Source organism: Lithobates pipiens, unplaced genomic scaffold (genome assembly GCF_037356315.1).
Source record: "Lithobates pipiens isolate NorthernLeopardFrog02 unplaced genomic scaffold, aLitPip1_a1.2 Scaffold_10, whole genome shotgun sequence".
Classification (NCBI taxonomy): domain Eukaryota; kingdom Metazoa; phylum Chordata; class Amphibia; order Anura; family Ranidae; genus Lithobates; species Lithobates pipiens.
In genome coordinates, this window is record NW_027507686.1 from 111,156,318 (window position 1) to 111,182,584 (window position 26,267).

The 26,267-nt window shown below is 44.2% G+C and overlaps 1 long non-coding RNA gene across 1 annotated transcript; it reads right to left on the minus strand.

The window, feature by feature from the left end:
• Positions 1–429: 429 nt before the first annotated feature.
• Positions 430–1,676, minus strand: LOC143942085 (uncharacterized). Its single transcript, XR_013264674.1, has 3 exons — positions 1,573–1,676; positions 819–1,441; positions 430–657 (listed from the first exon to the last, which is right to left on the minus strand). It is a non-coding gene; the product is annotated as an uncharacterized LOC143942085 (long non-coding RNA).
• Positions 1,677–26,267: the final 24,591 nt, after the last annotated feature.

Genomic DNA, 26,267 nt, shown 5'->3' on the forward strand with positions numbered 1-26,267 from the left:
GAGAGTCGACTAGCGAGTCCCTGGCTAGCAGTGAAGCCTTATACCTCAAGGACATTACAGCGGTGAACACAGACATCACCTCTCTAACAGAACGAATGGATGCAGGGGAAGCCACGGTGACGACTCTGGAGAAGAGACTGAAACAAGTGGAAGACACCCAGGCCACACAAGCAGCATCAATACTCACTCAACAACTGCACCTGGAAGAAATTGAGTATCGCAGCAGGAGAAACAACCTGGGACTTCGGGGCTTACCCAAAGCCACTGGAACAGAAGACCTGGCAGCAACTACACTAGCCATGTTCAGGAACATAGCAGGAGATAAGTGGAAAAGCGGAAAAGGGGGATGGGACTATTACGGTGCTGATAATATTAAGAGAAAGATATGTAAGGATGTATAGTTAAAAAAGATTATTTTATTAAATGTAATAAAAAACGATCAAGGGGGTACAATAAGATCAAAGTTCACAAAACTACATATATTGATTTTCATACAGAACAATATACAAAATCCATCAATTAATTCAAATAACCATATTCTTGGCAGTTCAGATGGAAAATTCCCGACATGTTTCGCCTATTATTAGGCTTCTTCAGGGGAGCCAATAATTGGTGGAAGAGAAATTATTTTGTTTAAAATACAAATAAGAAGGTACACTGTAAATGGAGAAAAAACAACATTAATGGAGCCGGTCATGTAAAGAAAAACACAGCCTAAATCCCCCGTATAGTCCAACCGTCTCAAAGAATTAATCAATACAGGACAGAGCAAGTAGTATATGTATCTCATTAAAACATATATATAGAATAATACCTACCAGTCTAGAACAAGTACGTCTAGTCCCTAAGGAGAGAACCCCACTCAGAATTGGAGAGCGAGCCAATCCCAAAAACCGCCAGAGAGGTGACTGCAGGAGACAAATTGAGCGGACAAACAAATCTAATGTTATACGAGGTTCACAAGGAGCTTAATGAAGCTTCCAACGGAATAATTAGTTACTTAAGGAACCAAGGAGTCCATTTCAAAAAAGGGGATAAATTCAAATCATACCTGTACTAATTTAAATATGAGATATGTCACAGATGGAAGACTGAAGATTGCACTGAGGGGAGTCCTTTGAATTGTTTCTAGAAGCCCGTAAGGTAATCTGAATTATAAAGAGGTAATTTAAAAGAGCACAGAAATGGAAGAGTAATGTTCAGATGTGTGCAAAAAAAAAAAATAAACTTGAAAAAGAGCAAAAAGCAGGAATTGATTGGGCATTGTGCTCAAGGGTAATTTTTAATCAATTAAAATAATTGTTGCTTACCAAAAGCATATGAATAATGCAGACTTGATTATTGCTGTGTCATACATGCCACAGCACAAATATACCACAGGGCAGACAGCACCGAAGCCACACCATTCAGGGTCTGAACGGAGCAGCCAGAAAGAATCGGTCTAAAGTAAAAAAAAAAAGGGAGAGAGAACCATAACTAGTTTTGATAATATGAACAAAAGAGATGGGGAGAAAGATTAGAACAGCAACCTGGTCTGTGTGGGCAGACACTGTGCTTGTTCAGTAAACTGACCTGACGGCGGTATCCTCACATAAAGGCTCTGCAGGGTGGACGTGCCTGCATTATTAGTGAACGCCTATTTATCTCCCTCATCATCCGGCGTGCAATCAGCGACGCCGGATGTGAGCGGACAAAGAATGCGGAACTGCGCATGCGTGCGCGATCGCGCCACACATGTGAGCCTACAGTCCCCATAATGCACTGCGGCGGCGTCTCCGTGACCAAGGAGACCGGGACGCCGCGACAGGCAGTTACGGGGATCACGGAAGAGACAGTCAAGAGGGCTCAGAAGAGCCCTACAAAGAATGCCAATCCAGTAACCCAACGAAACGCATGCGTCAGCCCGCATATTCACAGGTCCAGCTTCCACATAGCTGGACCCGTGTGTCCATACAGGCACCTATGACTGTGCGGAAATAAAGTGATCAGGTGCGCTCCTCCAGGAGGGGGTTTCCTCGAAAGGGGGCAGACATAGAGACGAAAGAGAAGAAATTTAATTTAATAAAAATATTGATTAGTCTAATAATTCACAGCCATAAAAGGCTGTTTCCTCAGAATTTAGATAAATCTCTTGAGACGGTTGGATAAGAAGAAGGGGAAAGAACTGTGCTTGTCAGCCGACTCCAAGCAAATTCGTACATTTTTACAATAAAACAGTGAACAAGTTTGTTATTGGTTTGAGAACGTTCAAGACGCTGCAAAGCATCAATAGAGATAACAACTACACTATTTGAAAAGCATAAACAAAACGATCAATAGTGTTTAGAGTACTATGTGAAAGTAGAAAATGGCTAATTCTGATTAATAAATAGGCAACCAAAAAATATTTAAATTAAAAGTAAATAAACCAACATTTGTATATATAAATTTTAGAGTCATAATGTTTTGTATCAAACTAAGTGAAAATCAAAAAAATGTAGCCGGGGGAAAAAAAAAAAGAGGGAAATAGAATAGCATACAGGCAATCAAAAGGACAAACACGACGACAAACAAACATACAACACGACAAGGACAGAACAACAAAACCAGTCACAGACACAAAGAGACAGAAACAGACACAGACACCAGCACAATGACAAACACAAAAAAAAAAAAAAAAAAAAAAAAAAAAGGGAAGAAGTGAAGGAAGAAAATTACATCCAAGAGAAGGGAAGGAATTAAGTGTAAAGAACTGACAATTTGGCGGAAAGTGGGTAGTCCTATTTACAAAGAATCGGGCATCTCATGGAGAATTCCATTGGATCAAAATTAAACATCCTAAAAATACTGTGGAAAATAATGATTACAGAAAATGCTTGAATGTGATGTATTCATTTAAACCTGGATAATTAGTAGCTTCCAAGGAATATATCCATTGGGTTTCTAATTGAAGTAAACGCGTGTCTATTTCACCTCCCCGAGCATGAATGGGCACATGCTCCAGAGCTGCGAAATAAACACCGTGAGAGTCAAAATCGTGAGAATTGCCTATGTGTCTATTTAATGCTGTAGTGCATAATCGTTTAGATAGAGGCAACATGTGATCTCTGATTCTTTTATAAAATGGGCGCTTGGTTTTTCCAATGTAGAAGCATCCACAGGGACAGCTAGCAATATAGACAATCCCCACAGTTTTGCAAGTCACATTATATTTAATGGTACGCGTGGAACCATTAGGCAATGTGACTTGTGAAGATCCTAAAATAAAACGACATATATCGCAGTGACCGCATGGATAGGTGCCAGTGCGATTAGGTTTTACAGGTCGATGAGTGTTAAAATGGCTTGTAACTAGTCGGTCTCTCATAGACTGGGATCTACGGTACGTTAACTGAGGAAAGGGCTTAATATATTTATGGATTGTTGGATCCGCCATTAATAGGGGCCAGTATTTGTCCAAGATTGCTCTCATTTGATGATGTTGACGTGAATATTGTGTTATAATACGTATGGGTGTGTTGGAGGTAGATCTGGGTTTGGGGTAAATTAAATCGCTTCTGTTTAATTTGAGTACTTTGTTGTAAGTGCGTTTTAGTAATGCTTTACTGTATCCACGTTGACTAAGTCGTGTGGTAAGGTCCCGTGCGGCTAATTGGAAATCTATATCTTGAGAACAGTTGCGACGTAAACGAAGGTATTGACTGTAGGGAATACTGTCTAGAAGTGGTCTAGGATGAGCACTTTCGGCATGAAGAATGGTGTTACCCGCAGAGGGTTTACGATACAAAGCTGAGTCAATAACGCCTTTTTTGTCCAATTTGATGTGTATATCCAGAAAATTAACCTGGGTCTGACTGAATTCCATCGTGAATTTAAGATTAAATTGATTGGTAGACAAATTATCAAAGAATTCATGTAATTCCTCAAGGGAACCGGTCCATAATAACAAAATGTCATCAATGTAACGGTGCCAACCCAGGATGAACTGGCACCAATCCCGGGATTGGTCACCTGAAAAGATTTGTCGTTCCCACCCCCCCAGGTACAGATTGGCGTAGGTAGGGGCACATTTAGTGCCCATAGCTACGCCCTGCACCTGGAGGTAGTGGGAACGATCAAACATAAAATAGTTATTCGTGAGAATGAACTCCAAAAGTTGAAGCACAAATTTATCATAATTTTGCGAAGTAGAACCCCGTTCCTGAAGAAAGGAATGCATGACTTGGATACCTGTTGAGTGCGGGATGGAATTGTAAAGACACTCAACATCCAAGGCTACCAGCCATGTACCTGGGGGAAGTTGTTTACCATCTAGAATCCGTAATAGATCGATGGTGTCCTTTACATAGGATGGCAAAGATAATACATGCGGAAATAGGTGTTTGTCGATAAGAGCACTGGCGTTCTCAGTCAGACACTGGCAACCTGATACTATAGGTCGACCCGATGGATTGACTAAAGACTTATGCAATTTCGGTAACGAATAAAATGTGGGGGTCTGTGGGTTTTTTACATTCAAATACTTCCAAGTATTGAGATCAATGGTACCATGTCGGTAAGCCTGGAAGATAAGGTGGTAATACCTAGTAATGGAGTTATCAATGATGAGTTGGGATATTGGACGATACCAGTCCCTATTATTGAGGATGTCCAGGCACATTTTTCTATATGCCCCTACATCCATGACGCATACATTACCACCCTTGTCAGCGGGTTTAATGATTATATCAGGGTTGTTTTGGAGATTTTGAAGTGCCTGTCGGTATTTAAAAGGTAAGTTGTGGGGTTCTTGTGATTCCAATTTTAAATGCTTGACTTCAAGAGTCAATTGGCTCACAAAAGCCCAAATATTGGGATTGCTGTGAAGCAAAGGAAAAGTTTTTGATTTTGGTTTGAACATTGCCGGGGCAGGAAATATCACTCCCGGTGCTGATACACGAGGAATGATTAACTCAGAAGATTGTTCATCATCTGTGTTTCCATCGTCCCATAGTGACATCAGGTCTTCCATAGCCCGAAGCTCACTGGACGATGGTTCCACAGAGATAGTCCTAGAATCAGTTGTACATTCAGTTTTGTCATAAAGTACCTTGAAAAGAAGACGTCTAGCAAAAAGATGTATATCTTTAACAAATTGGAATTTGTCTAGATCAGTAGATGGACAAAAGGATAAACCAAATTTTAAAACTTCAATTTGTTCCTTAGTTAAGGAGACCGAGGATAGGTTCACAACCTCGAGATTCAGTGCATTTGTGGGTGGGGTAGTGATGGTGGGTGTGTTTTGGGTTCCGGAGTCTGAACTAAAAAAATAGGTGCAATACGGGGATCCGAGGGTTGTGAGTGAGGTGGGAACATAGAGGAAAGTGCAGGTTCACTGGCTCTCCTGGATGAGAGTCCAGAGTGGATATGGGCAGAATGTGAACTAGGTGCAGGAGTGCTGGGTGCATGGTGACTGGAGGGATCTAATGAGGTGATTGAACGTGATTGAGTGATGGGCATAGGAGTGGAAACCTGTGTGCGGTGTGTCTTAGGTGGAAGCGCAGTGAGTTGGTGTACCGTTCCCGTAGATCTGGGTGACGAAGCTGTGGACGTATCCGAACGGTCCCCCTTCCTTTTTTTAAATTACCTCTTTATAATTCAGATTACCTTACGGGCTTCTAGAAACAATTCAAAGGACTCCCCTCAGTGCAATCTTCAGTCTTCCATCTGTGACATATCTCATATTTAAATTAGTACAGGTATGATTTGAATTTATCCCCTTTTTTGAAATGGACTCCTTGGTTCCTTAAGTAACTAATTATTCCGTTGGAAGCTTCATTAAGCTCCTTGTGAACCTCGTATAACATTAGATTTGTTTGTCCGCTCAATTTGTCTCCTGCAGTCACCTCTCTGGCGGTTTTTGGGATTGGCTCGCTCTCCAATTCTGAGTGGGGTTCTCTCCTTAGGGACTAGACGTACTTGTTCTAGACTGGTAGGTATTATTCTATATATATGTTTTAATGAGATACATATACTACTTGCTCTGTCCTGTATTGATTAATTCTTTGAGACGGTTGGACTATACGGGGGATTTAGGCTGTGTTTTTCTTTACATGACCGGCTCCATTAATGTTGTTTTTTCTCCATTTACAGTGTACCTTCTTATTTGTATTTTAAACAAAATAATTTCTCTTCCACCAATTATTGGCTCCCCTGAAGAAGCCTAATAATAGGCGAAACATGTCGGGAATTTTCCATCTGAACTGCCAAGAATATGGTTATTTGAATTAATTGATGGATTTTGTATATTGTTCTGTATGAAAATCAATATATGTAGTTTTGTGAACTTTGATCTTATTGTACCCCCTTGATCGTTTTTTATTACATTTAATAAAATAATCTTTTTTAACTATACATCCTTACATATCTTTCTCTTAATATTATCAGCACCGTAATAGTCCCATCCCCCTTTTCCGCTTTTCCACATTTGCTATAATCGGGATGAGGTGCGCTGATAACTCCTTGCCTAACTTAGCTTTCTCCATTCCCTTATAGCAGGAGATAACTTCCCAGCTGCTATGTCTTTTGACCGGATACACAGAGCACTGGGGCCACGTTCTACAGACCCAAATCACCTGAGAGATGTTATCTGCTAGATCCATCAATATGTGCACAAAGAAACCATCCCGAGAAAAGCATGGGAGGTCAGAGACATTGAATTTGATGGGACAATCATCCAGATCCTGCCGGATCTCTCTGGAGCCACCGTGCAGTGGAGAGCACTGCTAAAGCCTGTTCTTGAAATAGCCCAGCACTTCGGCCTTACATACAGATGGGGCTTCCCCATAGCGGTGACATTCAAGAAGCAGTTACAGTTCTTCACCCTGTGATCACCCTCAGAACTCCCTGCATTGTTTGATTTCCTGAAAACAGATCCAGTAGACATCCTGGAATGGCTTCAAGTGATCCAGCGGTTCACTCCCTGCTCAGTAGGGTTGAGCCAAAGAAGAACCCGCTCACCGAGACCACAATGAAACCGATGTAGATCCCACATAACATCACCTGAGGAAACTGGGGAAGCCTAGCGATGGCTGCCGCGGCAGTGAGATTGTACTTAGTTGCACACTGCCACTAGTGCCTCATCCCCAATGCCCCCCTAGTCATGCCCATCTGTTATGCCTCCTGACACCTTGTCCCAATTTGAAGCCACATGTAAAGTGGAAACTCCCCCCGGACAGAAAATCACCACAATCCCTGCTCCTTAGTTCAACCTCAAACCAAGGATTTGGGCTGTGGACAGTGGGAGGTGGTTGGATATGAGGGATTGAGGATGAGGATGGGAAATCAATTCATACTTTATACTTTTTCTTGGTGCTATAGTAAATTGAAACCGACACCTGTGGGGGACAAACCCCCCCCCTCCCACATGAACCTCAAATGACCCACAATGGCACTGCTGAGCTGGAACTCTTTTTGTATCACACTGCAGACTGACCAAATACATTCAGAAACCAAAGGCGAACAGGAGAGACACAATTGGTGGGAAGCTGTGGGTTGGCAAACGTGTCAGTGGAGAGGGACACTCACATACTGTGAATAAGACAACCTGGTCGCAGGACCCATGAGTGTATATATATATATATATATATATATATATATATATATAGAACAAACAATTGTTAGGTGTAAGTGGTTCTGCAATGTCTGATCTTTAGATTCACAAAATGTCCCCCCTCAAGTGTATATATATATATATATATATATATATATATACAGCACATACAGGGGGTGGGAGAGCATACACACTGCCCCTGCCCCTGCCCAGACATGCCCATAGGACTCTCCTAGTCATTGTTCATTGGTTGTTGTATAACCCCTCCTGTTTGAAGGAATGCCTGTGCTTGATTGGTCGATTGTAAAACCCTCAGGCTCTATTTTTTATAGGAATAAAGTTTGTTCCAGGGTTCAGGTCAGTTGGTCGAGTGATGGAGCTAAGAAGGTGACTACATGGGTTGTTTAAAGATGCATTATACCAAAAGGCTGAAAGGGTGCTTAATAGCGCAAGAGTATAGTGTTTTTTCCACGACAATGTTGAAATAAAAAGTTGATTGTTTTTTGCTTTAAGTTTGATTTTTGCAGACTTGAAATACATATTTTGGAGACAATCAATACCCCAATCTGTATTAAATGTAGTTTCATACAAAAATATTTGGTTGTACAAGTGCTTGAGTAGAAAGTGTAATGAGGGGGAGGGGGAAGAAAACCCCACAAAAAATAAAAACCCTGCTCCAAAGCTGAAATTCAGGGCTCTACTAATTATTTTGTGGACTAGGTAAGCCATGAAATATGTCAACTAAATGTGAATTCTCTCTAAGCACTAAATTAAGAAAAAAATACCCCAAAAAACAATTGTTTACAAAACATTTGGCATGGGGTTCCCCCAAAAATTCATACCAGGCCCTTTTGGTCTGGTATGGATTTTAAGAGGAACTCAGCGCCAAATTTCTTTAAAAAATTGCTGTGTGGCCCCCCCAAAATCCATACCAGACCCTTATCTGAGTATGCAGCCCCTGAAGGTCAGGATTTGGGGGAGCGAGCACCCCCCCATTCTGAACCATACCAGGCCACATGCCCTCAACATGGCGAGGGGAACAAGGGCCTCTTCCCAACAACCCTGGCTGGTGATGGTCGGGGTCTGGGGTGGGGGCTTATCAGAATCTGGAAGCCCCCTTTAATAAGGAGGTCCCAAGATCCTGCCCCCTTCTTATGTGAATGGGTATTGGGTACACTGTACCCCTACCCATTCACCAAAAAAGTAGTGAAATGTAAATAAAATACAAGTGCCAGTTTTTGACAAGTCCTTTATTGGCCATCTTGCATGGCATGTGACCTGGTATGGTTCAGGAGGGGGGTGCTCATTCCCCCTCCTATCCTGACCTTCAGACTGCATGCTCAGATAGGGGTCTGGTATGAATTTTGGGGGGATCCCACGCCATTTTTTTATTTATTTTTGACATGGAGTTCACCTTAAAATCTATTCCAGACCCAAAGGGCCTGGTATGGATTTGGGGGGGGGGGGGGGCTATGGCAATTTTTTTATTAATTTTGCCGTTATAATCCATACCAGACTCAAAGTGTCTGGTATGGACTGGGGGGGACCCCACGTCATTATTTAAAAAAATTGATAATAGCCAATTTCAATTCAGCATGAGCATGGTTGTTTCCCTAATATTAATGGCTCATTTGCTAAACATTATTGTATAGAATTAAAAACGTCAAACACTAGTAAATGTATTTCTATGTATATGCTCAGCCCAATGGGCTAGTGGTCAGCACTTCTACCATGAAAAACTCAGGCCTTGAAGGACTCATGGGTATAAGGTATGGGGGTACTTTTTTATTTATGCTTTACTTTTATTTTATGAGTAACAAAGCCTGGATTATGTGTACGTAACAAACTACTGATAACGTGATAATTAGTAGCGTGACAAAAAAAAGATATTACTCAAGTCTGACCAGAAGGTCTGTCTCAAGTTTCTATACAAGCATCAATTGTCTGTTCCAACTTGTGACACCAACCGCATGGTGAGGTAATGCTGGTTGAGAATGGTTTTGCTGAACTCTTGACATATTTGGGGTCAGTCAGCAGACACTGATGTGCAAGCGTAACGAGCTAGGACAAAATTACTAACCTTTGGTCTATATTTCTTAACAAGGACTATTGTTTGAGGAAGTATAATGCTGACGTATGTTTATGTGTAATGACTTCTAAGGGGCAGGGTCTTTTTCTTGTACTGTATAAAAGGCTATGTGTGAGTTAATAAATTTCGCAGTCATTATTCACGTACAATCGTGTATGTGTGGTGTCTGTCCACCGGTGATCGGGACCTCCGCTCCTCCATCCTAGCCTAGGCAACCAGGGGTAACTGGTATTATTAAGAAGACGAAGCACCTAACAGTTTTGGTACCAGAAGTGGGGTTCGTCTTGCGACAGGTAAGTCACTTTACTCTTTTTACCTGATTGGTGAATGGTGTAAACACTTACTCTGTCCGGGCGGCCGCTACGAACTTAGTTTAAATTTAAAAGAAGTAACTGTGCCTTCGCGGCGGACTAGGCTGGTCCCTCGGAAGGTTAAAAGGGCTCGCAAGGAATTTATAGGTTTAGGAGAGTCCGACTAGGTTGGTCTGACTATAAACTATTGGTGATAGTATTTTTAACACGGGAAGTAGTAGATTACGCCCGTGACAAAGGGATTGGTGGAGTGGACGCCCATTTGAAAAAATTTTTTTTTAAAAAGTGCACTATAAATTGATAAATGTATTGCAATACGGTTATTTCATGTCTTAAAGTATATTAAGAATATGTCTGTTTCTCTCTAGGTACGTGTGTAAGTATATAGAGTATAAGTTTTAATATAGAGTATAAGGAAAATAATTGTTGTTGTTTAAATGAGTGCAGAGTATGAGGAGCCCTCTTGTAGTGACATAGCATCCGCCTGCCCCCATTGCACGTTAGGTCTACTCTTCCTAAGAATAGATGACAAGTGGATTTTACTGACCAGCAGACCAGGGGGGTTCTCTTGCAGACTTGGTGTAAGAGGGGTATATCCCGCCACCAGGAAAGATTTACCCTTCATCGTATATTAAGGGTAAATCTTCATAGTTTTATATAAGTCCATCTGCCCAAAAAAAGATCAGGGATCCTACTCCCAGACCAGAGACCGGATTGTTGGACAAACCGGGTGTTATCACCTGTGTCCTGCCACTAGACACACACTGCCCAGACTACTAGATGGGGAATTCTGCAGCAACCCAAGCCATGGCCACCCCATCACCCTATGAATTTGTCAGTAATATGATCCCTGGCCCCCAGGTAGAACCATTTTGGACACAAGTCCGGGAAAGGTGTCACCAATTGGGAATCCATGACCCAGGACCCCAAGGTCCTTGTTCAGAGGAAGACTGGCAAGAAGTCAGTAAAATTTGTCAGGTACATAAGCATTCTTATCCTCCCTGCAAAGGGGCTGACCCACAATACATGAAGGATTGTTTCTGTGCATGGAACAAATGCCTTGGAAAATATAGGCAATTGTGGACAGCAAGGACATTGGAAATCCCAGTGCCCTTATAGGACTGGACAGATTAGAGCAAGAGGCAGAGGCAGGGGATTTAACCCCCAGACCCGCCCACAGTATCCCCGTTATCTGCCATACCAGAACCCTCGTCAACCACTACCCCAATATCCTACACAGCCACAAATAATGCACCGAGGGAAACTCTGTTGGTATTAATGGGACACCTGTCACCCATCCCATCACTCCACCACTGACTGTAGCCACTCCAGAAGGACAGAAATTATGTACCCAAACTTTTGCCGTCTTGTCCTCATGCCCTGTGCCCCTTATGGGACGGGACCTCTTGGCACAACTGTGTATTACCATTAAGTTTAATAGAGAAGGTTCCCTTACCGCTAGTTCACCATTATGTGACTTAAATGGCCCTAAGCGACATGCACACAGAGGCTTCTTTATGCTACTCCCCGCCTCTCTCGAAACACATGCTATCTGGGCGGAAAACAAAGGTAGCGTAGGTTTCATTAACTGTACGCCTTACTCGCCTCAGATGCGCCCTGACGCAGAAGCACAATATCACAAACAATACCCCCTGCCCCCCGAAAAGACCCAAGGCATTGCCCCCCAGATCGATGACTACATATCTAAAGGCATCCTAAAACCAATCATTAGCCCCTGGAACACACCCATTTACCCTGTAAAGAAGGCCAGTGGCGAGTGGAGACTCGTCCAAGACCTCAGAGCAGTAAACAAACAAGTGATTCCCCTCCCACCCCTAGTCTCAGACATCACTTTTATTTTCTCATGCATACCGGCAGACTCTCTATGCTACACAGTAATTGATTTAGCGAATGCTTTCTTTAGCATTCCCATTGCAGAGGAAGCCCAACCTATGTTTGCTTTCTCCTGGGCCGGGGGCCAACTAACCTGGCAAGGGTATGTAGACAGTCCAGCCGCCTTCTCTATGGTACTCAACGAGACTGTCAAGTCTTGGACTTCTGAGCGTGGGTCGGTACTAATACAGTATGTGGACGACCTGCTCCTGTGCAGTCGAACTGCTGAAGATTGTGCGGTCGATTCAACATCACTGTTACAACACCTAGCTCACGCCGGGCATCTAGCCTCAAGGAAGAAAATACAATGGTGCCAGCCACAGGTAGAATACCTAGGGTGCATTCTAAAGGAAGGGACAAGGCTAGTGTCCCCCAAACGTGCCGCAGCCCTTCGAGCTCTCAGTCCCCCAAAAGACAAAGCCGCCCTACTCTCGTTCTTGGGTGCAATGGTATATTGCCGCCAATGGATTCCTGACTGTTCTCATTATGATAGTATCCTAAGAGAGGCTACTGGCTCGACAGCCCCTAAATTAATAGATTGGACTGAAGACAGACTACAAGCTTTTCAAGCTCTATTAAACAGTCTGTCATGTGCACCCGCCCTGGGATTGGTAGACTATGGTAAAGCTTTTCAGCTGTACTGTGTAGTTTCAGGGAAATCTTTTGCCGCGGTTCTCACACAACAACATGGAACAGGATACCGCCCGGTTTCTTACCTATCCAAGAAACTCCCTGTCCAGGTTCAAGGCATGCCGTCATGTCTCCAGAATTTAGCAGCCTGTGCTATGGCAGTACAGGACGCTAACAAAATGATCTTGGGCCACCCAATGACACTTTTCACCACCCATTCTGTCACCCACCTCATACAGAACATGAACACCCAACACATGACCTCACAAAGGCTCAGCGGTTATGAGATTACCCTTATGAACACTGACAATCTATCTCTTAAATATGTTCCCGTTAGCAACCCTGCTGTCCGCCTCCTGCACTCCATGCTGCGTCTACCACAAGACCCAGACCAGCTTCATGACTGTGTGGAAAAAGTGGAATCCATCACATCCCCTAGACCTGATCTCACGGATACACCTATTATAGATGCGGAAGATGTTTTCGTTGACGGTAGTTGCTCCCGCCCCTCTGATTCCACTTTCCTAACAGGTTATGCGATAGTCCAATTACCAGACAAGGTGCTAGAAGCCAAGCCGCTACCTCCCTCTTCAGCCCAAGTAGCAGAATTGGAAGCTCTCACCAGAGCCTGCATTCTATTCACTGATAAAAAGGTGAACATTTACACTGACAGTAGATATGCTTTCGGATTGGTGCATGACTTTGGTGTGATATGGGCTAATAGAGGTTTCAAAACCGCAGACAATAGACTAATTGCCAATTCAACACATATTATGGCTCTTCTCCAGGCCATCCTTCTCCCAAAGGAAGTGGCTATTATCAAGGTAAAAGCCCATTCCTCGGATAACAGTAAAATATCCAAGGGTAAAGCCCTAGCCGATAGGACTGCAAAGCAGGCTGCCGCCTCCTCCCCTAACCCCCCTGCCCCCACAACAGTTTTCTTTAAAGAGCATTTCACTTCATCTAACTTCAAAACAATTGTAGCACAAATACAAACAATGGCCACAGACCAGGACGTTCGTTTCTGGGTCGCTGCAGGATTGACCAAAGACCCCGAGGGTCTTTGGACAAAAGAGGGGAAGGTACTGGGAATACCTGAAGCAAGTTGCATTCTCATACTCTCATACCTCCATGGCCCAGGACACATAGGAGCTGCCCCTTTAACCAACCATTCTCATACTCTCATACCTCCATGGCCCAGGACACATAGGACCTGCCCCTTTAACCAACCTGTATAATAAATCTTTTTGTACAAATAATTTGAATAAACAAATCCAACTTCTGACTATTACCCCCATTAGACCCTAACTCTGACATTAACATTTATTCCCAACAGGAAGTGTACGTGAAAAATCTGGTAAGTATGCTCCACGAAATAAACGAACAAGTTTCTGTCACCTTTTTTCCCTCTTCCCACAGAACCAACGCATCCCTTCATCCCTGGGGATAAAGTGCTGATCAAACAATTAGCACAAAGAAAGAGTATCGGACCGGCTTTCTCAGGACCATGGAAGGTGGAAAAGGTATCCAGGACCGCAGTGTTAACAGACCTAGGAAACACCTGGATCCACGCCAGCCGTCTTAAAAAGTGTCCCCAGCTTCCCTCGACTCCAGAGCCCCTGGCAGTGACAGAGAGCAGCAACTCCCAAGAACAAGATCTACAAGAAGTTCAGAGAGGCATAGAACAAATTTCCCTGGAAGATCCCACACCCCTCAAAAGGACAAAACAGAGCCAACAACTGCCGGGATGAGAAACGAAGAAGAAGAACAGAACTCTTAGATAACAAATAATCAGAACTTTAAAAAACAAAGATGCTTTCTCCATCAGTGTCAGGGAAGGCCTTGTGCCTCTTATGCTGTATTACCCTAGTAGTGTTCCTACCAACCTGGTTGATAGCTAACTGTATATACCACCCAGAAGATTTGGGACCATTAAAAGGGATTTGTGGGACTCCCTCCCCCAAGACAAATAACACACCCGCTGTTAGACACAAAAGAAGTGAACCTTCCCAAGAGTTCACTGATAAAATGTTGTTATTAAAATTTAAATACAGTTATGCCCAAAAATCAGGTTTTGATAAATGCTGGATATGTAGTAAGCTTCACCCTAGTACTGCTAGGATTCCTTTGATGGCCATACCTTTAAATTTCACCCTTCTCCTTAAAGGCACACCCCCAATAGTTCTTACCGATGTTACAAGAAAAGCTTCTAACAAAACCCTCACTTTTCAGATCATAGGTAGAAGCCATTATCCAGATTGGTGTTTTAGGTTGGGAAATACTACCAAGGGAGCCGAAATTTGTAAGCAATCAAAGCTTAATATTTCAATGACAGCATTAAACGAGACCTTTTATAGAACTCAAGACACCACCTTAAACACCACATTATACCAATTCTTAAATACCAGCACCACTTCCCCTATGGCTCAACTCTTATCAACTCTTACATTTTCTGGCTATTCCGACAAATTGTATAAAGTGTTCCTCAAGCGCCCCATAGCCTTGGGGAATAATACTTATATCTGTTGTGGGAAGCTTTGTCACCCTTGGATCCCCACAAAACCCCAGGGATGGTGTTTCTCGCAGCACTAGCCCCCATTATGGGTGTGTTGGGGGATAAAGAAGGGAGTCACCTTCTTGAAGCCAGTGTTCATCCCAGATATCCCCTTAAACATCGTAATAAGAGAAAGATATTCCTAGAAAAAGATATGGCATGGGCCTGGTTCCCATCCTGGACAGGATGGGGAATAGATTTAATGAAGAGACTGAATAATTATACTGGAATTATTGATGAGATCTTGGAAAAGAATTCCGACGATATCACTAAATTAAACATAGAAACTAGGGCAATAAGGAAACAGCTAGAACTACATGAACTGGCCATAGAAAGTATGAGTGCAGCACTCACAGGGCTTTGTGAAATTACGGAAGACTATGAGTGCTGTACCTGGATTCATAATACTAGCATTGAAATACCTGATTACTATAATATAATTGCACAACACAGAAAAGAAGTAAATAAACTCCAAGACGAGGCTAGGAATATTGCAATAACATGGGACCCTCTAGCCAATTTTAGTCTTGGAAATATAACCTCTTGGTTAAAAAACACAGCCATGACTATTGTGATCATATTGTTTTTTATTTTATTTTTATACGCTTGCTATAGAATTGTAGGATGTCTTTGTTCTGCTAAGGGGACTGTATCAAATCAGGAGACCCTAAAGTTAACCGCCATTCCCAATAGTTCAAATATTTGGTATGAGAATCAGGAACATGAACCTTGATTAGGTTTTGACCATTCTGTATAGTACAGAATGGCCAAAGGGAGGATTATAAGGTATGGGGGTACTTTTTTATTTATGCTTTACTTTTATTTTATGAGTAACAAAGCCTGGACTATGTGTACGTAACAAACTACTGATAACGTGATAATTAGTAGCGTGACAAAAAAAAGATATTACTCAAGTCTGACCAGAAGGTCTGTCTCAAGTTTCTATACAAGCATCAATTGTCTGTTCCAACTTGTGACACCAACCGCATGGTGAGGTAATGCTGGTTGAGAATGGTTTTGCTGAACTCTTGACATATTTGGGGTCAGTCAGCAGACACTGATGTGCAAGCGTAACGAGCTAGGACAAAATTACTAACCTTTGGTCTATATTTCTTAACAAGGACTATTGTTTGAGGAAGTATAATGCTGACGTATGTTTATGTGTAATGACTTCTACGGGGCAGGGTCTTTTGCTAGTACTGTATAAAAGGCTATGTGTGAGTTAATAAATTTCGCAGTCATTATTCACGTACAATCGTGTATGTGTGGTGTCTGTCCACCGGTGATCGGGACCTCCGCTCCTCCATCCTAGCCTAGGCAACCAGGGGTAACTGGTATTATTAAGAAGACGAAGCACCTAACAATGGGTTAAAATCCCACAGAGGGAGAAGATTGTATTGCTGGAAAAAGGCAAATGCCAATTAGCCACAGGAGCATATACGGAAAATAGGCCAATGCACTTTAGTTTTGTTGATTCTAATATATATATATATATATATTGTGGTAGTATGGTACCCCACTAGCGGAAGGATGCAGGGTTCTCAACCAGGCAGGTTGAGGGTTCCAGGGGAGTTGTTTATGTGTGAGGAAACTGGCTTTTCAGTTTCCTTGTTGTTTTCAAAAATCCAGTTTGGGACCTGGAGCCCGGAGATTCCATAGTGTTATGGGTGGGACGGAATCTCCAATCCTGGGACCGGGTTTTGGGAACAGCCAGAAGTCTGGCTGGATGATTGAACAGGTGGGTCCTGGGCTTATAACAGAGCCGAGACCATGGTTCTGGGCTCCACCCAGAGAGACAGGAAGTGTCCAGAGAGTCCAGAGAGTCCAGAGAGTCCAGAGAGTCCAGATGTGCACTAGAGAAAGCCGGAGACACAAGTCTGAGGTTCAGAGCAGTGAGGGGCTGCTTTCTAGAGACACTGTGTGTGTGTTAAAGCTGTGAGCATCTGAGACATATGAGAGCCTGAAGTGGAAGGCCTAAGCAGCAAGGAAGCTGAAAAGAGGTACAGTAGTTGTACGGGAACCCTGTTATAAGGCCAAGAGGGCTGAATTGTAAAGCCTAGGTGGCAGTGCTGATGAAGAGAGCCAGGTGGCTTGGCATTTTTCATGTATAGTTTTTTTGGCAGAAGAACCCCTGTGTGGGCAACCAAGTGCATGTATGAACTTTATGTTGTTCCTTTTTAATAAAAGTGGGCTACCATGCCCTTAAACGAAAGTTCCTGTTCGCGGTGAACTTACTGAAAAGACATCTGCCACTGAGTTAAACATCCCCCAATGTTACAAGTGGTGGAGATGCCGGGCGGAAGACAGTGGAATCCGGGTCCTTGCTCCACAGTAAGTTCAAGTCAGACACTATTGGCTGTGTGTGGAAGTGCAGTCAGGAAAAAAGCATTGCGTGTTGCAGGTGGTGTACCTGTGAATGAAAAGTCAAATTTTTTTTTTCTTGCTATGAACTGTGTTTGTGTGCATGAGACAGCACAATCTGTGTGTGCAATGTGCAGGTGAGGAAAGCTTGCATGAAGAGAAAAGCAACTTGCTTTAACCACTTAAGGACCGCCGCATGCCATTGTACGTCATTACAATGGCATGTACAGGCACAAGCACGTACATGTACGTGCTTGCCTTCCAGCGGGTGGGGGGTCCGATCGGACCCCCTCCCGCTGGATGCGGCAGTCCGGTTCGCTTCAGGAGTGATCCGGGATGAGGGGATGGCCGTTGGTTTCTGGCCATCCCCTCTCGATCGCTCCTGGCGAATGAGAAGCTTCCTCCCCCTGTGTATTGTATACACAGGCAGGGAGGTAGTGATGTCATTCTCCTCGGGGCAGTCTTATTGACCGGACTACGAGGAGAGGACACAGTAAGTCTGCACCAAACACTACACTGACACTAAATAACACATAGGCACACAACCCCCCCCCCCCCCCCGATCACCCCCCCGATCATTTTTTATAATTTTATCATTGATCATTTATTTACTGATCACTGCATTCAGTGTCAGTTGTAAAAGTAAAAACTGTCAGGGCAGTTAGTGTTAGGTCCAGGGTAGCCCCCTACCACCCCCCAATAAAGATTTAACCCTCTGATTGCCCTTAGAGTTAACCCTTTCACCCCCTTTTGCCAGTGTCACTAAGCGATCATTTTTCTGATCGCTGCATTAGTGTCGCTAGGTAGCTAGTTATTTTTTTAGGTTTACCGCCAGGTTTTTATAGCGCTAGGTACCCTGATATACTACCCAATAACGGTTTTAACCCCCTGATTGCCCCTAGTTAAACCTTTCACCCCCTTTTGCCAGTGTCACTAAGCGATCATTTTTCTGATCGCTGCATTAGTGTCGCTAGGTAGCTAGTTATTTTTTTAGATTCACCGCCAGGTTTTTATAGCGCTAGGTACCCTGATATACTACCCAATAATGGTTTTAACCCCCTGATTGCCCCTAATTAACCCTTTCACCCCCTTTTGCCAGTGTCACTAAGCGATCATTTTTCTGATCGCTGCATTAGTGTCGCTAGGTAGCTAGTTATTTTTTTAGGTTCACCGCCAGGTTTTTATAGCACTAGGTACCCCCATATACTACCCAATAATGGTTTTAACCCCCTTATTGCCCCAAGTTAACCCTTTCACCAGCGATCACAGTATAAGTGTCACTGGTGACGCTGGTTAGGCAGTTAGTTATTTAGGTTCCCCGTCAGGTTTTTATATAGCGCCAGGGACCCCCATATACTACCTAATAAAAATTTGAACCCCCTGATTGCTCCTAGTTAACCCTTTCACCAGTGATCACCGTATAAGTGTTACGGGTGACTCTGGTTAGTTAGTTTGCTTTTTATAGCATCAGGGCACCCACCATTTATTACCCAACAAAGGTTTAACCCCCTGATCACCCGGCGGGTGATATCAATTAGGTTTTAGGGTCAGGGTCTGCGTCCCCCCAGGCAGCGCTAGGTTAGTGCCAGTACCACTAACACCCACGTGCAAAGCATAAACCTCCCGTAGTGGTATAGAATCTGAACAGATCAATATCTGATCTGATCAGATCTATACTAGTGTCCCCAGCAGTTTAGGGTTCCAAAAAAACGCATTGTTAGCGGGATCAGCCCAGATACCTGCTAGCACCTGCGTTTTGCCCCTCCGCCCAGCCCACCCAAGTGCAGTATCGATTGATCACTGTCACTTACAAAACACTAAACACATAACTACAGCGATCACAGAGTCAGGCCTCATCCCTGCTCACCCTTAGAAACCCTGAAGGCAGTGATTGGTTTTCGGGGTGCCGTACAAGGCTAGACTCCCAAAAAGTCCCACATATGTGGTATCCCCGTACTCAGGAGAAGCAACAGAATATATTTTGGGGTGCAATTCCACATATAACTATGGCATGTGTGAGCAATATATCATTTATTTATTTTTTTTGTTTAATATGCGTTTATTAAAAAGAAAGAAAAAGAATACAGGACAAAGAAATACAAACAGTGAGCTTGGCATACATATGGCAAAACGGTAGGAGATACTAGAATTAGAAACATCACAGGGCAGAGCTATTGGCCCGGTACAATACATTACACCAGCCATCAGCCTAATACAAAGTGTCTGAACTCATTTCCATACAACCAGGCTAGTGATAAGAGGTAGCCTCCAATCACAGTTTGTACTTGCCAGTGCAATGACTAGGAGCATCTAGTGTCGCATTCCACTTGCGGTAAACCCAAGCATGGAAATAGTAACAAGTGAGGAACAAAAAGAAAGAAAGAAAAAAGAATATAGGTAGAAAAAAAAGTGAGAGAGGGGGAGAAGGCATAGGATAGAGAAAAGAGGGAGAAAAAGAGAAAGAGAAAAAGAGAAAGAAAGAAAGAAAGATAGCAAGAAAGATAGAAAGAAAGAAAGAAAGAAAGAAAACTGCCTCGGTCGTATCCCAAACTTCAAGATCACAAACATACAATACATCATATATACGGGATGCAATATAAGGTACAGTAAAATCCCCTATGTTCAGTTAGTTTGCGCTATAACTTCTGCATATGCAGCTGTATATTTAAAGGCTACCCAGCAGGACCAAATCCGTTTCCCCATCTCAGATTTATTTCGGAGAGAGTAAGTAAGATCTTCCAGGTGGTAAGTGCGATCAACTTCCGCAAACCATTCCTGTAGGAAAGGTACCGAACGTTGTTACCACCAACGTGGTATAAGCGCCTTTGCTGCATTGAGCAAATGAGGGGTCACAGACTTTGTATATGATCCTGCTGGGGAGTCTGTACAGTGAAACAACAAAACCCAAGGATCATTTGGTATCTCATAACCCAGAATTATTTGCAACCAATGCAGGACGGCTATCCAGTATGGTCTAATAAGGGGACAAAACCACCAAATATGAGCATGTGAGGCAGCTTCACCACAGCCCCTCCAGCATAAGGGAGAGATATGCAAAAAGAGTTTATGTAGGACAACAGGGGTATAGTGCCACCTCGACAATAGTTTATAGTTCACTTCTGCAGATCTAGAGGCCGAACATGATACATGTGCCATGGACAATACAATAGATTTCTGTGTGTCGGTAATCTTATATTGCAAATCTTTTTCCCAATTGGACAAAAAGGCGGGGTGACCTTTGATCAAAAGGTGTTGTAGAGTGTGATAGAAATAGGACAAAGGTCTCTCCACAGGTTGAGCTTCCAAAAAGGCCGTTTCAATCGGATTTAACTCATCTAAAGAGCGAAGTGGTTTCGGGAGAGTGTGTACAAAGTCCGCCAGTTGACGATAAGTCCAATGATCCATGGGTGTGGCCTGAGAAGGGGGTATTATGCGAGAGAGTGGAAGAATGCCATCCCGATTGGCTACGTGATGTAATAACGGTGGAGCGCCCAGATTCCATGTGTAAATTCTAGGGTCAATGTTCCCTGGGGGGAAGTAGTTATGTCCGGTCAATGGCATAATAGGGGAGTGGGGTAACCACTTCTGTTGTTTGCAAATCAGATCCCACACTTGTAGAGTGGAAAAGGTAAGCTAAATAACAACAATACTGCGCAGTGGTCGGCGAAAGAGAAATAAGGCTAAGCTAAAGGCTGCTCAACACGCTAAAATTGGGATCTTTTTAGCTGGGAAAAGTGTCAGAAATATAAAGTGTAAGCGCCCAACTTATATGTATATAACTCTTAAAGTAATACAACAAAATACGAACGTATGTGCACACATGTGTAGCAAATGAGTGTAGTGTGACCCCAAAAAGAGATGGGGATAATACTGGTATATATACCAAAAAAAAGGATAAAATCAAAAGTGGCAACCTGAAAATGTGTGTATAAAATTGACTGAAAACTATATAAATGCTTATCCCAGTAAAGAGAAAAACGAAATGAAAATCAATCAATATAAACACATGGAAGTGTAACTAATAAACGTGATAAAGTCCATAATAAGACGTGCAAGATATCAGTCCCAATGTGCTCCGGTGTCAACCGAGATCCTATGTTGTTGTGACCAAAAAGGTGTTCCACCCTGTGAAGCTCCCACCACCTTGCGAAGTGCAGGCTTACCGGATGAGTATGACCCAAGTAGACATACGCCTCAGGGGTCAACAAGAGCTTGTAATCCCGGCTAGAGTAGTCCCAAATTGGGTATTCCAATCACACCACATACGATTCATACAGACGACTGGGTGTAATCACTGTTTTTCATATACATGGACAACTCCGACAACAGCTCAGGCATGGAAGATGAAGAAACAAAGCCAACATGGCATAATAACGTTTTTTTAAAAAAAAGACCTTTAATAAAAATAGTTCAAACTCACATTTCCAAAGTGATCAACAAAGCATATCAGAGGAAATAGGCAGTGGCGGAGTTCTCCCGACGCGTTTCGACCTACAGGTCATCATCTGGGAGAGAGAGTGGAAAAGGTGATGGGAGAGGTAGTGGGTGCAAGCAAACGGTGTTTGCGAGGAATCCAAATTTGGGAATATAAATCCGAACCACTGAGTGCCCTGTCGATAGCAACCCACAGCTTTGAGCGCTGGTGATATTTCCAATCAGATATCCTGCTAAGAGCAGCAGCCCAGAAATAAAGTTTAACATTTGGTAAAGCCAGACCCCCTAACTGCTTAAGTCTGTGCAAAAGGGATCTGGACAATCTCGGACGCCCTCTGTTCCACAAGTATTTTCCCATCAAAGAGTCTAGGAGCCTAAAAAACTCGTCGGCACACCCACTGGAATCATCTGCATCAGAAACAACACCCTGGGTAGAACATTCATCTTAATCACACCAATCTTCCCTAACCAGGAATGCGCAATTTGGGACCAACGTTGAAAATCTATTTTAATAGAGTTTAGCAGGGGCATATAATTTGCGTTAAAGAGGGCCTGGGGCTTAGAGGTGAGATAGATGCCTAAATATTTAATTTTGTGTTTTTGCCAAGTAAACGGGAATGAAGTCTTGAGGAGATGGACAGTTTCCGCCGGGACCGAGATATTTAAAATTTCGGATTTGGACATGTTCATTTTAAAATTAGAAATGAGACCGAATTGTGAGAAGGCAGACAACAAATTGGGAAGGGATATCAGAGGCTGTTGAACGTAGAACAGAATATCATCGGCGTACGCCGCGTATTTATGTTCCAGCTCACCGACCACGATCCCATGGATATTTGGGTTGTTTCTAACTGTAGAGAGGAAGGGTTCTAAAGACAGAGCAAAAAGGATCGGGAGAGGGGGCATCCTTGTCGAGTGCCATTATGTAGCGTGAAAGGGTCACTTAAAGTGCCGTTGATACGAATTTGTGCCGTAGGGGAATGATACAGTGCTGAAATGTGAGCTAACATATTTTGACCAAGGCCTAAATAAGATAGTGTAGTCAAAAGGTACTCCCAGTCCACCCTGTCGAACGCTTTTTCTGCGTCCGTGGAAAGTAACAGGGTGGACTGGGCCGACCCCCTCACAAAAGACATCAGGGAGAGGGTGCGAAGGGCATTGTCCCATGCCTCCCTGCCCGGAATGAACCCAGTCTGATTGTTGGAAACCCAACTCGAAAGTATAGGGAGTAACCTGTTCGCGATAACTTTAGCATAGAGTTTAGCGTCCATATTCAGGAGAGATATGGGACGATAGCTCCCGCAAAGACTGGGGTCCTTCCCCGGCTTGGGAAGCACTGAGATGTGTGCGTGCAGAGTTTCCGGGTGGAAAACCCCACCACTCGAGATCGTGTTGGCATAGGAAGCCAGGCGTGGCAGCAAGACCCCCGCGAAGGTCTTGTAGTATAAGGCCGTAAAGCCATCAGGTCCAGGGGCCTTGCCGCTCGCCATAGCCCTCAACGCCACAGCGAACTCTTGGGTAGAAAACTCCCCTTCCAAAGCAGCAAGGACCTCCGAATCCACCCTGGGCAGGTTGGCCTGCTGTAAATAATTTCGGATCAGAGTCGACTTGGCCTCCGAGTCCGACACGGATGGGGGGACATGGTACAAATTTTGATAAAAAGTGTGGAACTCCTTAGCTATACTGGCCGTCTCATGCGTAAGGGAATCAGAAGGTGTCTTGATTTTTTCAATAAAAGTCCTAGTCTTAGCCTGGTGAAGGGACCTAGCAAGTAGCCTCCCCGGTTTATTACCCCATTCATGAAATCTTTGGGACACCCTACGGGCCTCTCTCTTCCACTGCTCCTGGAGCAAGGTTTTTAACTCCTCCCTTTTCACCGTTAGGGTATGGAACACTGCTTGTGCGAGGCTAGCTTTATGCCGCGTTTCAAGGTCGGCGATCTCGGACAACAATTTAGATTGTAACCGGGTGGCTTCCTTCTTCCGTCTGGATCTTAACTCCATAAGTTTACCCCTTATATGAGCCTTATGGGCTTCCCCCAAAACGCCAGGAGAGATGTATGGTAGGTCATTATCTTTAAAATATTGATGGGTGATGACTCTATACTTGATTTAGACAAGAGGGAGAGATGGTGGTGGTCAAGGAAGAAGAGATCAATCCTGGAGTAAGATTTATGAACACTTGAAAAAAAAGAGTAGTCTCTGTCCCGCAGATGCATCATCCTCCACACATCTATCAACTGTGCGTCACCCAAGCGCCTGCGTAGGAACGCAAGACGCTTATGGGGAACCGAGGACTTCCCCAAGGATGTATCTAGGGCGGGTTCCAGAGAGATATTAAAATCCCCGACTAGGACCACGCATCCGCAGGCAAAGTCCCTCAACCTCTTCAATGTGGTAGCAATAAAGGTAGCTTGATCCCGGTTAGGGGCATAAAGGGTCGCCAGCGTGCACTGCATCCCTCCCAAACTACCCTTGAGGAACAGAAAACGTCCGAGTGGATCACTCTGCATTTCTACTAAGTTAAAAGGGGTGCCTCTGCGGAACCCAATGGCCACACCTTTTGCCTTATGCACATTAGACAGACTGTAATACCAGGTTGGGTATTGCGGGGAAAACAACTTCACCGAGGTAGTGTGGGTGAGGTGGGTCTCCTGCAGAAAGACAATGTCCCCCCTCAGGCGACCCAGCTCCCGATACAAGTTATGGCGCTTACCAGGGGCATGAAGGCCCCTAACATTAAATGGTATCAATTCAACCGTGGCCATGGACTTCCAACAGAACACAGTACATAACACCTAATACAAAGAGACATGACCCGAGGCAGTAGGATAGAGAGGAAGAAAAGAAAGAGAAAGAGAGTAAGGAGGAAAAAATAGAGGCAGAACTGAAGAAGAAAGCAATGCAAACAGGGCATCACAAATAAATCCTGAGAAACCAAAGGCAAAGCCTTAGTTGCACCAAGGGCAGCACGTACATACAGCCGCCCATGGTGCAGAGCAGGGACAGACGAACGCGACCCCACACCCGGGCCCCCCACCAAAAAGGCAGAGGGAGCCCGGGAGCCGAGACCCGTCCGGCACCCCCCAATGGGGCGGCACGAGAGGCCAGTCCGCAGCAGCCCGCAACCAACTAGATCCGAGACTGCAGGCCGTGGCCCCGACCCCAACCCCTTCTCACCAAATATACATTAGTTTTAGTGTAAAAAACGATAACGAAAAAAAACAAGAACACACAACCTAATAAGCATGAAAGCCGTCTAGGCAAAATAAAAAAACATGGAACTATACATATCCCGCAGTTACAATAAAATGTGGGACCGAGTTGTGTAAGTCCGAAACCCATATGAACATCCTACACTGCGCCTCACGGCAGATCTAATCATAAGTGTCCAGGGGGTCCGGTTCCCCACTCCCTTCACGCTATGGAAATCCGTTATACTGCGGGCGGAAACCACACCACCAAAAATAAAAAAATAAAAAAACAGAAAAAACAACAAAAAAACACTGCAGTGAAAAAACGACTTGTACTTGCAAGGACCAGCACGACAGGATATCCGAACAGGAGAACCGACTCCGCAGCGCCAGCAGAAGTAGCGATTACGATTGGCCTTCCGAAGGAGTAAAACAGGGGGCACGATGCTTGCGGGATACCTTCTGCCAGGGCTCCTCGGACTGAGGCTCCAGAGGCGGGATACCGTCCTGCCACCCAGGTAGTTCCGGCGGAGAGATGTTGAGATCGGAACAAAATTTCTCCAGCTCTTCTGGGAATCGCAGCACCGCCGTCTTCCCATTCCTTCGTGCGATCAAGGCGGCGGGAAATCCCCAACGATAGGAAATGTCGGCTGCACGCATTTGTTCGGTCAAGGGCCGCAGCGCCTTACGGCGCTCCAGAGTCTCCCTGGCTAGGTCGGGGAAAAAGGTAAGTGGAGCTCCATCAAAATCCAGGATGGGAATCGCCTTAAGTTTTTGCATGATTCGATCCTTTTCCTCAAAATAGTGCACTCTGCAGATCACATCCCGCGGGGTGTCCATTGCTGAACTACACGGTCAGAGTGCCCTGTGGACACGGTCTATTTTTAGGGGGTGATCTGCTGCGTTGCCCAGGAGGCCATTAAAAATACCTCTCACCGTCGGGAGTAGATCTTCGTCACCGGTAGCCTCAGGAAGACCTCGGATCCGGATATTGTTCCGTCGGTTACGATTTTCCTGGTCTTCGATCTTGTAAAGAGCGGATCGGTGTGCAATAGCAAGTGAGCGCGTTGTGGTTTGCAAGGATCTAATGGCGGCCGCGTGTCTGTCCAGCCTTAGTTCAGACTCCTCCACTCGGTCCAAGACCTGCGCCAGGTCCGCACGGACCGCGGATACTTCCCGCTTGATTGATTTCTCCACTCCCAACAACATCGAGGCCAGCTCCGATTTAGTGG